Source organism: Poecilia mexicana, unplaced genomic scaffold (genome assembly GCF_051168715.1).
Source record: "Poecilia mexicana isolate PSO_F unplaced genomic scaffold, ASM5116871v1 scaffold_6, whole genome shotgun sequence".
In the NCBI taxonomy this organism is placed as follows: domain Eukaryota; kingdom Metazoa; phylum Chordata; class Actinopteri; order Cyprinodontiformes; family Poeciliidae; genus Poecilia; species Poecilia mexicana.
The window spans coordinates 12,386,184-12,405,070 of record NW_028263375.1 but is presented as its reverse complement, the minus strand read 5'-3'; positions in this window follow the sequence as shown (position 1 = coordinate 12,405,070).

Genomic DNA, 18,887 nt, shown 5'->3' with positions numbered 1-18,887 from the left:
ACCATTATAAAGTAAAAATATTAAAGCACTGCTGATATATTTGCTGAAGATAAACTTAGGATATGTCTCCCCGTGCTGCCTGGCGGAACTCTGCAACAATGAAGACATCTTTTTTGGAAACTGATTAAAAAAGCACATTGAGATCAAAGTCAAACAGCTCGCGAGTCCTGCAAGTGTGATGAAATCATTTACTGGGAGAGAGAAAAATCTCACACACAAAGTGCTGCACAATGCAAAGAGTCTATTTCAGCAGTTTTATAATTAATAAGACACTGAAGTGGGAAAATGCAGAGTTGTGCTTAAGAGAAGAGGCCACTGTCTGGGTAGGTTGTTGGTGTTATGTAGCGTTTATAGTGTGTTTAAAGGAGACACAGCGAAGTCATCATAGTGCTCTACCACCTGGAAGAAACACACAGGAATCCCACTGGGTCTGTTATGTTCTCTATATGCAGCTTTTATCTGTTGATTTCTCATTTGAAGCTCTTTGGCTCCTGACAGTTCATCAGGGTTTCATCCTCAGACTAGGGGATGAGCCATCATCTGACCCCATCAGGCATGGAGAGACAATCAGTGCTTGGTCTTTTCCAGTCACGGTGTGTTCTCCCAAATGACAAAGCCACTGACTGTGTTAGTTGGTTGGTCGTGGGTACATCTGCCTGCTTGCTTTCACAAAGCTACGTCTTCCTCGGCGCAGAAGCGCAGGCAGATGATGGGTCAGATGCAGGAGGGTCATTCACCTGTAACAGCAGCCACACGATGTGACGCACGAGCCTTCAACGCTATCAGCCCGTGCTCATATTATGAGATACACCTGAGGACTGTCATACTGTTCACAGCATCAGGACCCACAGATGGCTCATTCTGAGCAGAATCTCACTGATCTTTCATTTGCTTGTCAAATAACTGTTGGCTGTGTCACAGGCCTAGTTTATTGAGCAGCATTTGTGTTCATTCATGTAGAGATCTGAAACTAAAGTAAAGCGGGTAATTGAGTTCTCTGTAGAAAGGACGCAGAATTGGGTGGTAAAAATGACTGGAAAAGGGCTGTATATAAGCTCAGGGCAGTTCATAGAAAGGAATCCAGTCATTTTCTCATTGCCTCAAAAAATACTTAAGGTGTACAAAGTTTTAAACATTCTGTTTACCACAAGCATCAAAACGTATTTTATGAGGATTTAGAGATCCCCTTCACCTCCCATGTGATGCTACCTCACCGTGTGTCACTGTGGGGTTGCCATGTTTTGGGTGATCAGCATTAATTTTCAGCAACATGCAGTATTGCTGCATGTTGCTGCACTTAGTTTTTTTTGTTTTTTACAAAATAAATATGACCAGACTTTGAAATTTGATTTTGGTCTCATATTTTCCAACCTGCTCTGTGGAGCTCTTCTGCTCTGACAGAGTTACGAAGGGCCTCTTGCTGTTTCTCTGATAAGAACAGTCCTTGCAGTACCAGTTAGTTTAAGTGGACATTACTATCTTCATGGACTGGAAGTTGTGCCTTACTTTTGCAATTCTTGGTTGATGAACAGTGTTTATTTTTATAGCACATGATATTATTTCAGAACTTAACCTACCCTATTAACTTCTCCACGACTTGACCCCTGACCTGTCTGGTGTATTCTTTGGACTCAATACTGCTGTTTGAGCCTTTTTAAGGGACAGCTTCATTTATACTGAAAGTTAATTAAGCAGATTGAGTCTCTTTATTGATTTGCTGAAGTCAGAAGGCATTTAGTTGCACTGGATTTATTTAAAGATATGAGATTAAAAGAGACCCGTCGCACTTAGTTTTTTTTTTTTTTTTTACAAAATAAATATGACCAGACTTTGAAACTATAATTGCGAAAACCATAATGAGTAGCAACATATATATATTATTTTTACATATTTCATCAGATAAGATTGAGATGTTTGGGTACTAGAGGAATATTGCATCAACTGTTTATTTCATAATCTCTAGAAAGGTTGCATACAGATTGCAAATACTAATTGTAGAATATCATAAGAACACATGTCACTTTTTAAATATGTTTGCCTTAGCTTTTCTATGTATAAATATCTTATGTTCATACTTCTATTTGGAATGCCAGTCATTAATAAACTATTAATTAATTGCATAAACTATTACAATAAATAGTTAGAAAAACCAAATCCTTGCATCATGCATTTTACTTGAGCCCAACTGTATTTAAACTGTGTAAATCCAAATGAGACCTGTTAAATGTTTCTTTGAGCTTCTATATTTTTCACCAAGGCTGCTCTCTTGCAATCTTGACAAGTAAGAATCTGCGAGAAGAAGTCTGATTGGACTTTCAGTGAGACCTGCCATCGCCACCCCCAATCCCTCCAAACCTACAGCTTCACCACATGTCCACAGAAATTTGCTCTCAACATGACACTCAAATAAAAAATTCCAGGCTTGATGATGCTTTGAGAAATTCAATTTATACTGCTCAACATGGCAATTTATGAATAAAAACAGGTTTAAATTACACTGCTTTATGCACAGTACTGCAGCAATATTTACAGCAGAGGAACTGTGTATTTCAGAAACATGGCTGGCAAGATTCATCCATCCATCCATTTTCTTTACACCCTTGTCCCTTAGTGGGGTTGGGAGGGTTGCTGGTGCCTATCTCCAGCTAACGAGAGGTGGGGTACACCCTGGATAGGTCGCCAGTCTGTCGCAGGGCAAGATTCATCTGTGACATTTTCTTAGGGGGGGCGGAGAAAAGGCACAAACAAACTGGATTTGTTAATAAAGTAGAATCAAGGGGCTTTAAACTGATATTTCACTTTTCTGGAACTGCGAAATAGCTTTACTCTATGGGAAACTGCTTTTTTTTTTCACACAAACATTCTTTTAATGAAAGCAAACAAAAGAAACTTGAACTGATTTAATTTATGAAGCAGAAATACTGTTGCGCACCAGCCTTAAACACCTATGTCTGTTTTTTTTCTTTTTCTTGTGGATGATTAATTGAACAAGGAGATACCCTGGAGCTGCACTTTAACACGAAATATATGGGAGCTCCACCATCAATGAAGCTTAACAAAGTGATCATTTAATTGGCCACAAACCAGTCAGGGAACAATATGACCACAACCACTGATTCTCTTCACATAGGCAGTTTCACAAATGCCCTTTAAAGGCGACAGAGTAAACTCAAACACTAAACGCTGAAGCACAATTTGCGAGCGGACAGACAGTTTCTCGCAGAGCTCCACTTTCAGAAGCCACCCATTACTTGTGGAATGACTTCTTTGTGTAGCTACCTGGGCTCCAGGTTTATTTTTATCCTCCCTATGTCCCTCCTCATTCTTTAGCAGCTTCAGGAGATGGCGTTAGTTTGGCTTCATCTCTGACAAAAGATAAATGAGCTCTGGGTCTGTGGTGATCCACTATGGCTGCCAGGGGGTTCCAAAATAGCAAACTATTTTTCATATGGGGCGAAGTGATATGGAGTGCGATGCAGCAGGCGCCAACATTTACCATATTATAGTGTGCGGGAATACATTTCATTCTTAGGTTGTTTTTCCCCCCGTTTCTTTTTTCTGCTCTCGGCTTTTCTGTTGGGTGAGAGCTGCGGCAATTAAAATTGATCAAGTGTGTGCCGAGAGCGAGTTTACCCTGGTTATTTACAGTTTGGGGTTTCAAGGAAGAGAACTGAAATGAAGGATCTGATTGAGACATGTTTTTCTGTTTTTAAATATTTCATGGAAAATCTTTTTTTCCCCTCTATTCTCAGGATTTATATAGAATTGTTTATCTTCTACATGTGTGGCGATATGTTTTAATTAAGGTGGATTCGGGGTATTGCTGTTGCTTCAACAGATTTACAGAAATGGTCATTAATCACCTTGTCAATGTAAGGCAGAGAAAACATCAGTGGAATGTTTTCAAGGGGAAAAAAATGTCCCATGTCAACATGAGGCACGCCGGCACTCACTATCAGCTGAAACTTTTCCATTTAAATGAGCAGCTCTGGAGTCTCTGAGGTTCTTTGAAGAGTTGCGCTCGGCACAAACAAGAGCTGCAGCCTCTCCTGTGTTTTAAACAGCTGAAACATGGCTGACACATGATGGGTGATCAAACACACAACATTTCTACCTGAATCCGCACGAGGACTCATCTTCATCCCATTCTACTCCCACAGGTATTTCTGCAGACCATTCTAGCTGTACCTCCCCTCCACTTAAGTATTGGTAAGTGACTGGGTCACTTGACTTAAAAATGATTTCTGTTTTTGCTTTTTTGCCACACCTAAGTGTGGCAAAAACATCAAACCACGTTTAATATTAAGCAGAGTTAACCAGATTAAATGCAGGAAGCAGTTTACAAAAGACGATCACATTTAATTAAAGAGAAAAACTAAATCTATTCAAGCTAATTTGGCCTCATCTGAGAACAAATTCACACCCTAATCCTAATAACTAGTTGTTGGTGCTGATATCAAGGACTTGCAGTAAGTGACAAGAGAACTTTTACATACTACACAGTTTGTCCCTTTCTTCTCTTTCCAAATTCAAGCCACAGGATGCAAGATTTTTTTAGGCCATTATTTAAATGTTATTTTCAGAAAGCTAAGCCATTAATAACATTGGATTAATTTAGATTTTTTTTTTAAGCTATTCAGGATTTTCTTGGTTCCTTTACTTACAACAAGTCACCCAGATCCTAAAGCAGTTAACCAATCATAGACCCCCATACCACCACTATCGTCTGTATGATGTTCTGTTTCTGAAACGCTGTTTTACACCAGATGTACTGGGATAGACAATGTCTAAAAAGTTCCACTTATGTCTCACCAGTTTACAGAGTATTTTTCCAAAAGTCTTGGATATCATTAAGATTGTGTTTTGGCAAATATGAGATGGACCTTTGTGTTCTTTTAGCGCAGCTGTGGTTTTGGCCTTGGAGCTCGCCCTGTTTGGCCCAGTCTTTTTCTTACTGACTGGTCATTCCAGCGAAAGTTTACCACAGTTACTTGTACTCTATTTGTGAAAAATAGAGTACAAATAGAGTGGGCTCCAGGTTTATTTTTAAACCTGGAGCCCAGGTTTAAAAATAAACCTGGGCTCCAGGTTTATTTCTGAATGGGGTTTGCTAAAGTCTCATAACCTCAAAAATGGCATTGTAACCATTTGTAGGCAGATAGATGTCGAAGACTTTGTTTCTCGTTTTGAAATCTGAGGCTTCCCATGCTATCAGATTCTATATGTCTGGGAGAAATTGGGCTGTGAAGTGCTAGCTTTCTTAAAATAACACTTAAATAATACTTTTACAAGAGATTACTTTTCATATTGGGCCAGGCTAAATTAGATGTTTGTTTTTTTTCCTTCCTCATAGATTAAATCTCAATTTTCACATTTCACTCTTATATTTAAGTGGGACAGAAAAGCAAAAACCAAAGAACTCTGTAAGTGAGGGGAATACTGTTTTTTTGGAGCTGTATATTTACATGTATGTTTCTGCTTTGAAGGATTTGCACTGTGCATGCACTGAATGCAAAGCTACCTGCTATGCTTAAAGTCCTTGCACAGTTGTTTTGTGTTTTTCATCACTGATATTCTGAGGGTGGTTAAATTACCTCTGGGTAGAAACAAGTTGACATGCCTCATGGGAACGCAGAGGCTTTGTGCAATGAACTCTTCTTGATGCTCACTGAGAGGTCAGACTCATTCCTGCTAGTTGGGCAAAAAAAAAAAAAAAATCCTTTTACATCAATGTCATCATCCATCTCTTAACGATGCATCTTTATGTGCATCCTGTACTCGTTAGAGCTGTTTTAGCATGAGCCTTGCAGTAGTGGGTGATCAGACGAAGTCAGGCTAGCCACACTGGAGACGCATTCTGCGAGGGCCATTCTCTGTCACCAAGGTGAGATGATTTATGATTTATTTTCCAATAACTCCCAGCCTGCATGGTGCTTTGGGCCCTCCTGTCAACAATCACCAAGTATACCCTCCCTACCACATCCGCAGAGGAAGCTTTTACAATCATTCTGGTGAAAACAAACTGGGAATGGTTTGCCCAGTTATTTCCACTCCCTGCTTGTGCTAATGTGTCTTTCCTAATTAGAACAAGAAAGGGGGATACTGGTGAGATGAAAAAGCCATGAATGACAGCACTCCAGAGGTATTGGATTTGGCTGGAAACTAAACTGCTAGAATCCACACACCTGGGCCTGTAGGCAGATGGTGAGGGTTGAGGGTTACATAACATCAACCCACGCCATATGTCTCTCAACTTCACAGAATCTTTAGGAAGCCCACAATTTAGCTGTAAACGCAGTTCATGTGAGACCAGAGGGCAAACGTGTTCTGCTCCTTAATCCTGGACCAGGTGTTCAGTGCTCTCCCTCTTGGTACTTTTGTTCTGGACGACGCTGTGAGCAGACATCTGAAAACTGGATGATGGTATGAACATAATGATCACCGTTTCCACTTGACGACTCGTCTCCTCTTCCCTTGATCATTTTTGTGATTATGGAATTAGGTAGGGATACACATGCTTTTTAAAAGTAAACTCATAGTCCGATCTTACAGGTATTGAGTGGGAAAAGACTGATATCTTGACAAAAAGTGTTTCGATACCCTATGTGGTAAAGGTCAAGTACTGATCATAAAAGGACCTCCAAAAAAACACGTAAACAAAAAAAAAACAAAAAAAAAAAAAACAATGACAAATAGTTTAAATTGTTGCTCCAGTGAACAATGACAATTCAGCAGAGAACACCAGAAACTGATTATTGAACATGCTGCATGAGTAAAGGCTGATTACAACCAGATGTTCAGGAACAAAACCTGTTGCAGTGATCAACAAATCTCAAAGTAGGAGGGGAACAAATAGAGAAATCAAATCAAAAAAGGATGTTTTCCATACAGGAAAGAAACCAAACTTTATGACAAAGATATATAAAAAGACAACTCCCAAGTTCTTTTTTGTTTTGTTTTGTTTTTTTTACCTTACCCTTTGCTTTTCCAATCAAGAAGACAATTAAAAAAGGGTACTAAATATTACAGAATCATGAGATAGCAACATTATCATTTTTTTTACTAACAGTTTATTTTCCTCACATCTTTCGTACTTATCTGTCCTTTCAAAACTCTCTGAGAGCTTTGCAGTCTTAAGCTGGGGACACGCTGCACAATTCTTTATTCAATTTTACCCCCGAATGCCAGTCAGGGAAAGTCTGTGTCAGTGTGCACTAGTTAAGAGACAGTTGTCAGGGCAAGTCGGCCCAAAAATCTATTAGTTTGAGTAAGGAAAAAGACTGGAGTCTGAACGTGTTTGAGGGAAACTGACCCAATCTGACCCCATTTGCAGTCAAACTTACATGTTTGGTATTTTTGTGGCAGCACATCATCAACTGATCCGCTAGCACTTTTTTTTTCTGAAAGCAAATGAAAAATGGAGGATTGGAGATGACGTCAGATATGAGACAACTTTTTATTGGAAACTTTATTTGTAGCTATGTAGAACATTGTAAACATAAACACAAAACAGCTGTGGGCATGCTACAAACATTCAGCTAGTTACAACTTGCTGAATGTTGTAACTACAATTAACAAAGAGGCAATACTATTTAAGACTATGGATAATGAAAGGACTCAAGACTAAACATTTAACATATTGAACATAAAAGTAATGCAAATTTTTGAATATCTTTCCAATTAGAATACTATCCAAATCATACTGAGAATACTTACGTCTCTATCATTTTATGGGGAAGTGTAGCAGAGTTATAGCCTGTCCCAATTCTGAGAATGTCTTTATTTTTGCCAATTTCTTTCTTTCTTTTTTTTTTTTTAAAGGATTTACTGGCTCCAACGGCCCCTACCTGACAGGGAATTGACAGGAAAGTGGGGAATGAGCGAAGTCAAAGGCCACCAGGCCGGGAATCGAACCTGCGACAGCTTCGTCGAGGACCAAGGCCGTGACACATGGGCCGCATTCAACCCGTGCAAAACCACAGCACCCCCATTTTCACCACTTTTTGGTATGTTTCTTCCTTCTAGCTGTCACACACACACAATGCTGCTCAGAAATGTCCACAATGTGCGTCATCAATTCACGCCTTGCTCGTCGTCACCTGGATCGAGGAAGAACAGGATTTCACTAGAGCAAGCCCGATCTAAAGAGTCATGGCCCCGCAACCCCAGGACACAGAAGGGTTTTACGCCTAACGTTCCACCGCTTTGCTAAAAGAAGAAGCCTTTAAGCTTTTGCTGTCCATGAAATCTCTGCACCATTTTGGTAGCATGAGGAGGAATTACCCTTTCAGCCAGTCTTTTTTTATTTTTTTTTATTTTTTTTTTGGTTTTGCTTTGTTTTTTTTTGTGGGTTGCCCTTTCGTAGGCTCTGATCTGACGCTGTATTTGTTTACACATAAAATTCAATTTTATGGGAGTTTATAAGAGTTATAGTTCTGGTAATAAAAGTCCTGTTTGAAATGTCACTGTTGTTTACAGAACAATAAAAGCTTAAAGGGGTCTATTTGAGGGGAGGAAGTGAGCAGGGACCTCAAACAATCTGCTGGCTTCTGCTTACCTTATTCTGAACAAATTATCCATGGTAGATTTGCTCATTGTGATACAACTGCTTAAAATGCAGGGCTTAAGCAAACAAACAAACACAAAGGCAAGCGTGCTGCAACTCACACACAGACACTCTCGCAACGAGATGCGAGACATTTTGGGATAGTTGCACTGCAGCGACGAAGCATCCAGAGAAGATTAGGGAGCTAAATGGGAAACAACAGGCTCTGCAGCGGTGCAGGAGGATACGATTCCTGCTTGTGTTAATCACAGTGGAACAGTCCTGTCGTCTTTACCAAACAATGCCATGCTGATGCTAATGGCACTGCCAGCCATGACTAAGAGTGCGCTCCGAATGATTGATAGCCAGAATTATATCAAGGTGACTTTCAGTCAGTTCCATCAGGTTGTTTGGTTTGATCGATAATAACCAATGCGTCTTAACATAGACATGGCTGCCACACAAACTCATTCATCAGATTCAAGTCATTATCTTCCTCTTTAATTTTAGTGCAGCACAGAGGAATATTTCATCCCCGTCTGTCAAATACATTAGATTTACAGCCACAAGGTGCTTTTGCCATAAATTTTGTTTTTGCAGTTGTGCTCTTTGGACATCGCGGCATTATTCGGAGGTGTGATTCAGTGATGTCTCCAGAGAGTTCCCTGTCTACACCACTGAAGTTAGTCCGGACCTCTCTTTAAGGGATATTTCACAGTTTCTAAGTGACATTCTGTCTGAAAAGCATAAAAGTACCTGCGGTAGATCACGCTTGGCGTTCCTGTTTATAATACGGATTAGATGGTCCAGAAAACTAAAGCTAACGACAGGACCAAATACCAAAGCAGACTTCTGCTATCTTATCCCTTCTGGGTTCAGGGACATTTTCTGTGAGTTATGTAACGTTCAATTTATTGTTTGCCATCTATGCATTGCTAGATTGGTTTTGAAGAAGACTTTCATCTTTTTCGTTATGTGTTAAATATGTTAATTTCTTTGGAAATTTATTATGACTGATTCCCTTTTAATCTGCATTCATATATTGGTCGACTACCATTTCAATTTGATTTTGGACATCTTTTTTCTGCCCCGATTCCATCACGCTGAATCTGGAATGGTCCATTTCATATTTGCCACAAATTAATTCACTTCAGTTTTATTCACTTCAATCTTTCAGATTCCAGGTCCAGTAAACGCATTCCAAACTTATTCCAGTTAACAGTGTAGTCAAGTCCAGTTTATTATTCATATTGGTTAAAACATTATGCAAGCAATGTGTTGACTTTGCTGCAATCAGTCATACTGAGCATGCACATAGCAACAGCAGAAAGGAAAGCTCTCCGTTAAACAGGAAGAAACCTCCAGCAGAACCTGACCCCATGTGAGCAGCTGTCTGCCGCAGCTGACTGGTGGCATAAGACAGAACACACGCAAACACACAAACAGAACAAAATTCAAAAGTACTTCTCTAAAGTAAAAGTTAATGGTATCAATAGCTCTTTTAGTCAGCTTATCTAGAAGAAAAAAATATATATCTGAGCTTTGAGCTAGTTTTTATTGTCTGTGGAAAGAATGGAATGTATTAAACAGAAACAAAACGCAACCAGACAACCGTCATGGAAGGTAACAGGAAACTGACAACAGAGGAATCTGATGAGGAGGTAATGAAACATAAAGGCTTTTAACAGCTGGGCTGATGATTAAGAAACAGATGAGACCAATTAAGACAATGCCAAGCAACTGAGTGAGAAACTAAACCAAGGAGCTGGAAAAAAAAAAAAAGAGTAACTAATTAACCTCAAAAGAACACAGTGGGATCTAAAACAAATAATAAAAAAAAACAACTACACCAAAAGTAAACAACAGATGATCAAATTACAAAACCAATATAATAACTAGAACACAAAGACCAATAGATTACCATATTGAAGAGTTACATAGATACATAAGTAAAAATATGATTTGCCCAAATTAGGACAAATTAAGGTATTATGAAGGTTGGGTGTCCCAGAGGCCAATCCCTCCTTTACTCCTGTAATTTGCTTTGTGCTGTTGTTGTTTCACACAGGAAGATCACTGACGATGCAACGCCAGCTAACTTCATTGTCTGTATAATCATCAGCATAAAGCTGATAATTAACAAAGTAAATGCAGTGATGGATGAGGGGGTTCATTAACTAGTAATTTATAGGATCCCATGTGGTGTTTGTTTGAGATCAGAATTGTTTTGAGATGGTAGAAGTACATTTTAATCTTAGCCTATGTTGAAATGACTATTACAACCTCCTCAGCTAACTAATTTGGATATGCATTAAATGACGACACCAAGAGAGTTATTCATAGGGATGAGATAATAACTGCTTATAGCTTTTAGCAAAAACCTCACCAAAAAAAATAATAAATAAATAAATAAAAAATCATGAACTACCTCTTTAAAGCGCATGTCAAGCAGGTCAGGCCAGCTGCAGGACGAGAGCAGCGTCTCTGTCCACTTGGCCCGCTGCCCCTTCCTGCCCACACAGCTACACCGTGCCCACAGGCTACAACAGCAACAGACAAAGAAGGACCTCATGTGCTACATCACAAATGAGAGATCAAACATCAATGTTCACCGTGGGCACTGAAAGCACACTGTTAATCACAGCGAGTTTAATGCGTTTCAGTCGAGAGATCACCCAGAGAGCACTCCAGTTAAACTGTGTGTTTTCTGAGAAGAGCAAATGTCTCCACATAATAGCCATGCCACAGAGGAATTTAGGCAAATTGTGTTTGTTAGCTTTCATTTCTTTTAGATGTCCCTGTGCCATGTTTGCTGAGCTAGTAAAGCATAACGTGTGATTGTTAAGAAGAGTTTTTAAAAGAAATTTAAAGAAAATATGTCTCAGTACAGAAAATACAATGGCATGCCTTTTTCTTTTTATTTCAAACGACTTCTGGATCACATCTCCCAGGTTCAAAACACGACGCTTTGCCAAGAGACTTCGAAAAGAGAGTTCAAATATCAAATTTGAAAAGACAGGGCAAATCCCAGAACGTGGCAACAAATCGGCCCGATGGCAGTGACTCACCTTTCTGAGAGGCTTATGCAAACCCAGGGGGAAGGTGATGGATTTTTTCCCTTACCTACAGTGAGCGGAGCAGATGCTGGAGAAAGATTTTGGACGTCATGAGAAGTAAAATATGATTGCACGTGTGTCTGCGTGCAGAGGTATGTGTATGCGTGTGCGTGTGTGTGTTCGTGAGACGTTGCTTCGTGGAGTTTCAATAACTTCTGAGACACTTGCAGGGTCATAAAGTATGAGAAAAAGGAATAACACATTATAGAGCCTTCAAAAAATATTACTAGTTATGAGTTCAATTTTTTCATTTTAATTTTCTTTTTACTGATTGAAAAAAAACATGCATTTAAGATGCAGATGCATTATATTCCAAGTTGTGAAAAAAAGTGTATTAAATATATACATTTTGACAACTAATTACACTTTCAGACGGAAAGTTTAAAGTACTTTTTAATGTTAGTCTACCTAACAGTGGCAGTTTTTGATGCGGGAATTATCGGTAGTTGCTAAATATACGGGAAAGAAGACAATTTTGGCATGTGTGCCGTATAAAAATTCAAACTAATCGGCATGCTATTTGCACCCTCAACAGGTTTTAATTTGATCTTCACAAACTTAGACTTTCTGAGGATTTTTGTATCACAAAAGCAGACACACAAGTGTGAAAATAATAGCGAGCGTGGGAGGCAGCAGCTACGGCTGCCAACGGTGGCCTTGATACTATTCAAAGCACAATTTTGTTTTTACATTGGCTATACATTCTCAAAGATTTAAACGCATTTTAAACACATTCGAAGCTCGTGCAGGTAATTCTTTTTCTAAAGGAATCATGTTAAATAATTGGAAAGATTCCTTGCATGAAAGCCGCCGGCGTTTCATTAAAATGTTGCCTTTGTCGAATAATGTTAAAAATCCTGTGCACACATTCTTTGTGCAAGTTACTTAACTTTTCTACTCATGCCTAGCAGATTTTTCAGCCATATTAATGTGGGCATTGTTTATTTTTGAAAAGGTCATTAGTGTTGCAATGAAGAGCGGGTTGTGTGGAATGATTTGATTGAGGTGGTGGAGAGAGCTCTGGCAACGTGAGTTATGGACGTCCAACAGAGAGGAGCCTCTTCATTAGTGAAGTGATTAAAATTGATGGGAACCTATGGAGCTCCAGCTCCCCTGAGCTCCCTGGAGCATAGCTCTCATTCTGCACTCATTTATTTGGGACTTTGTGTTGATCAATAAAAGGTGCCTGCTGCTCACTATGGGGTCTAGTTGGGGGGGAAAACCCACTTAGGAAAAAGAGAAGAGGCTTGTTTTTTATGTTGAAGACGAACATTACTGTCAACATCTCCAGCTTTCGAAAACCTTGGGGAAAACAGCAGCTTTGACTGTTTCCTCTATGTAATTTTCTTTATAGGTTGTCTATTTTAGTCACTTTGATTTTTAGACTGTTGTTTAGCAGCCCACGGAGTTTCAAAAATGGAGTTTCAACCTTGGTAACACTTCAACTTAAAGAGAAAAGGGTTTCAAAAAAGATCTGAAAAAGGTTACCGATCCAAAAACTCTGTTTAATACAGAAGAAACATTCATAGTAAGTATGACACACAGTGTATGCACTGCCTTGAAAATATACTCCCTTTTTTTGGAATGCAAACATAAACTTTAATGTAGATATAAATGGTAAATTATGTAAAAACTTTGTTTGCATCACAAAATAGTACATTATTATAAATTGATTTGTTGATCAATTTATAATTTACTATAAATTGGTTTATGATTTTATAAATATTCTTTTTACAGAATGTGCACCCTCCTAAACTAAGGTTGGCATGGAGAGCAATAACTGGAAAAGAGGTCCAGATGTTCATGGTAACTCTGGAGGAGCTGCAGGAATTCACAGCCCACATGGGGAAATCTGTAGACATGATAAGGTGTTGTCAGATAAAATCAAAACTGAGCTATTGGGTCTACACTCAAAATATTATTTGTGTGAACACTCTAAGAGCGCAAATCATCCTGAACAACGTCATCCCCACTGTGGTGGTGGCAGAATCTTGCTGTGGGAATGTTTTTCCTCGAAGGGACAGGGAAACTGCGATAGAAAGATGGATGGAGCTAAAAACAGAGTAATCATGTAGGAAAACCTGTGGGAAGCTGTGAAACACCTTAGGTTCAAGCATCTACTTAAACACACAGCAATAGTTGGATCGAAGCATCTTGTTACGTTAGCTAAATTTATTTTAGGAATTTTAAGGTTTTGAAAAAATAAAAACTCCTGTAACGATGAGTGATGACATTTTTCATTTAAATAAATGTATTAAATCTAATCAGTGACTTTTTAAGATGATAACAAATCCACTAAAAAAAAAAAAAAGGACAAATTTATGCAACCCAATTAAAGTTTATACTGCCTTTGTGGACTGAGCACTACACATGAAAAAAAATATAGTTAGTGAAAGGAACAGGCATTAATTTCTGTGTACTGGACCAGAGCCAAATAATGGGCAGAGACGCTGAACACAGTCCAGACTCTCTTTGTCTCCGTCCAGCTCTGCTCATTAGAGTGGTGCTGTGCAGCTCATGGCCCGCCGCTCCCTGCTGCTCTGCAGGGCCTTGCCTAAACAAACAGAAATGATGTGCATCACATGTCTGATGATTGCAGGAAAAGAGTTCCATTGTTTGGAAAAGCAACACAATACAGTCAATTTATGTATCCGCAATAATATTAAATATGGCACATGACTTACTAATGGAATCTCTTGGCAGCAGCATCAGTCTGTTGCATGTTTAAAGCTGGAAGTGCAGTCTGATGCATTTTGACTCATTCTGGGTTAATTGTCAGCATTAGTTGCTACCTTTTCGATATCAGCAACTGAGAAAACACATTGTTCATCCTTTTTTACTTATTTGGCTGTGGCCTCCAAAAGTGCTGCTAGGAACACAGAAGTTAATTTTGACCAGGATTTGTCCTCTAACTCGCACATAAAGCAACTTTCTGGGACCTCCTTACTTCACCTGTGCAATGTCACCAAAATAGGAACATCCTGTCTCAGGGCAATTCAGAAAACTAGTCCATGCATTTATTAGTTCCAGGCTGCTCTACCACATTTCCCCATTATAAGGATTTCCTCTTATTTCTAACAAGTCTCCAGCCCAACCATAATAAAAAAAGAATTAGCAGGACGAATCATATTTGTACTTTGGACCTGTTTCATAACAGACATTTTAAATCGAAAGAGAAAAGCATACACAGATGAATTATTGATGGGTGAATTGCACTTACAGGGAGTTTCATTTTTTTTGAGGAAGTTCCACAGATAACCGGTTTGCACAAATGTAGGAGAGTAATGCAGCTCTCCTGCTGACTGTTAAAATAAACATATTACCCTCAAAGTGACCAAAGTGTCACTAAAAAGGCTAGTATGGTTTTGTTTGTTCTTAAAGGTGATGTTTGTCCTTTTAAGTTGAGATTGACAAACAGTTTGATACAGATGTTTGGTGTGGGTTTTTGTGGGACTACTTTTTTTTTTCTATTAATATGCTAAATTAATAAGGAAACTCAGATTTGATGTAAGTTTTTCCCACCCACCGAATATAGGAAGAAGCTGAACATATATTTATCTCAACATCAGTGTTGTCAAAGTTGAAAACGTTGGGGTTGAAAAGAGGTTCAGACAGCAAATCATGTATAATTATAAGTTTCCCCAAACCTCATAATTTTAAAATGACACCAAATTCATTCCGACTAAAACTACATCTGCAGACGTGAGCTCTGCGCTTCCTCTGTTTGGACATTTCACCCTTCCTTGCCCCTCGTATCCAGAAAGACACAAGCTTTGAGGAAAGTCTTTTTGTGCTAAAGCCTTTGAATATCTATTCTTTATGATCTCTTCTCCCACTGCTGAGGTTCAGAGTGTGCACGAACAGAGGAAGGGGAAGGGTGGAATCATAACACAGATGATGAGATGACACCGAACACACTTTGGAGAGCATTTTTGATTCTTTACACATTTTCCTAAACTCAGACAAATATATCCAGAAGCTATCACTGTATTCCATATGCTGGTTCGATGGGTAATGGTTGTTATGACAGGGAGCAGTGTCAATCAGACATGATAGCTCGGAGAAGTAAAATAAACATGAAACAAGTTGAATAAAAAGGGAGTTATATAAAGCTCTCCTTGATGTTCAGCATCGTACCTCTTTACCCCTAGTGTGTCTGTTCTATAATGGCACAAAGTAGGGATGGGTTGTCGCTGTCTGTTTTATCTCCCTGCCTTTTGTTAGTGTGCTGAGAGAAAGGCAAAGAGAGAGGGAGAGCAAGGAATGAGGAGGAAGAGGAGGTTGCTGGGGATTGGACCTGGTCCCTGCACACCCAATTAAAGGAATCTTCTGCTCAAAGACACAGACTGCCAACATGTGTTCTGACATTTGTCTTCCTGAGTGTTGTGATTTACACTACCATGGAGCTAAAGGCTAAATTTGCAACCGCCCAGCATCAGAGACCTCACAGTAATGTCGGACCGGCAAGGACTGTCGGGGAGGATCAGTGGCCAGTGAGCCACAGTATGTGCTTTCATCATAACTTGCTGCAAATTCAGGTTGTGAGTTGTGGTGTTTTGCGACAGATGAGTTGGAAAATAATGATTTGCCCAATATGTTGTTACAAGCATTTTGTCTTCAAAATATGACCAAAGATTGCATCAGAAAGTACAGGTGTCTCTTGTGATTTGCTCAAAAGATGCGGGTTGTGCCACGTCGGGCCTTCTCACATTATTTTATCCAGGGATCTTGTTGTTGAATTTTGAGTGAATTTGCACTTAACGATAACTTCTTTTGGACCACCACATACTATTCTAAACACGAAGATTCATTTAAATTGTAAATTTAGAACAAGCCAGTGTACAAGTTTGGGATTAATATATCTGAAAGAATAAACCACCAATTCCAGGTTTAAGTAAAAAACAGCATTTGGTGGAATTAGTCATGTAGCAATAAATAGATTTAAAATGAGTCTATTTAGTCTTAGTCTAGTCTAAGGTAATTAGTCTACCCAGTTACATTTCTAGGTGCGACAAGAGATTTTTTTTTCTTTAAGTACTTCAGTTGTGTCCAAAAGGTAATGATTGGCAATGATTAATCATTAGCAATCTCTTTTCTTCGCTATTTTCTCATGTTATTGTGTTAAAATTAATGTGTGAAAGTCTGGGTAAATACTTTCATCACAACAAATGTAATTTTTGCAAAAAAAAGAAAAGAAAAGAAAAGAAACACTAGATTTTCACATCGCATCACATTTTTTGCACATAAATTAATTATTTTTAAACTGTCACTTGTTATTTGTTATAAACTTGTTGACAGTATTGCTGTTCCTTACCTCCACACACTATGTTTGCTCCTTAAAATTGTTTTGGCGACTGAGTTACTTGATTTGGATGGGGTCTGTTGTGTCATCAGGTCATTAAAGTGGTGGAATATCTCACTTTGTCTCTTTTGTGGCACGAATCTGCAAGGCAACCAAGTCCTCCATGCTCCATGCCTGATTTATTACAAGGCCAGGAAGGGTTATCGGGTAATAAGAATAGTCAAAATTGAGAAACGGGTAAACTTACTTGCCTGGCTTTACTCTTCCGTGTTCGTGATACTCTCAAGTATTCCACCATGCATATTGTTTTGTGTCCAATGAACCTTGGAAGCATAACCTATCCAATGGAGATCTTCATTCCCCAGACACCCATTTGATCTATTCCTGTGGGAGCTGTTTATGCCACACTGGATCCTCTAATAAGTCTGGAAATTCATGAAGCTATTATGTTACTATCTAATTACACAGGTAACCTTGACGTTCCAACCATTGCAACTGCCTGGGTACTCTATCTTAGACAAAGAAAAGACAAGGAAGCATATATATATGTAGTACATCTTACACATAGGGAAAAATGAAAGAAAAAAAATAAGCACAGATCCTTAGGCTTGCAAACAGAATGACAAAAGGATCTTCTTATGTTAGACACAGGCTGCCACTGAGCCCGTGCAGACGAGTGATCTTGCAAGGTGAGCGGACGCCAGACGAGGAGGCTGCCTGGCGGTCAGCTGGGAAGCTGTGGGCCTCAGGGAAAAGCTCTTAACTTCTGTCAGGCACAAATAACCGCGCCATTTTTCACCTCCTGACTTTTAACTGAGAAAATCACTCCAGTCCCCTGTTGTATGAACTCCATGTACATGCCATGAGTCAATTCGTGCTCAGTCAGAAAGCCTCTCGCTTTAGCATGCCAATCTTTATTTCTTCTTTATGGTGAGACAATTCATCCTCCGCTGACTATTTTGGAGTTCTTGCTGTCATAGTTTATGTTCAACCATAGACTGCGTTAGTGCGTAATCTTGCAACTGACGAGGCATGAAGCAATGCGGCGTGACAGCTATAGCTTCCTTTTCGTCATGCCTTAGTGGACAAGAAGCAGACAGTGAAACAATTTCTGGAAAACAAATATCAATGTCATTCGTTTTTCCAACTCCATTTTTTTTGCTAAAGTAATGCAGCCGTATAATATTGATTGGTGCTGTAAGTAAAATTTGGGACTAATTCTTCAGTCCATATATGTTTTTATAGAAATTGGATCAAAAGGGTCAACAACCAATGCTGTGTGCAGACGTGGGATTTAATGCCACCTTTTTGGAAAAGTGAAAGCAGAATATAATCTATTGCATTGCATAATGCTTAATCACAATAAAGGACAAGCTTTGTGAACATATTTGTGTATTTAACCATTTTTCTTTTTAGCTGTTTACATTTGTATTTTTGTATTCTTTCTGAACAACAGATCTTTCCGTACTCATATAATTTTTTATTCATTTATTTTTTTACATAAGGTAATCTTTATGTAGCTCTCGTATACAATTTAGGATTTGTCTTTTATGTTTTATTTTTCATTCTATTCTATTCAGATTGTTTTCTATTTTATTCTATTATCTACATGTTAGTTATCTGAAGCTGAATGTGGACACAGTTAAATATTTTGGTCAAATTCGCTGCTAGGTGGTGCTAGTGGTGCTGTCTCTGAGGAAGACAGCACTGTGAGTGAGGCAGCTGCAGAATCCTGTCCTACAATAAACTTTCCTGCTGTTAAATATTTCACTTTTTTTTTTTTTTTTTTTTTTTGCATGATGTTTGTATACCGCGTGCAGTATTCCTTTTTTCCATTTTTTTTTCTGAAATAACAGCAGAGGCTGTTGATTAGCCTCTCCTCTCCTTGCAGTGAAGAGACACGACTCCTAAAGCGAGAGCACAG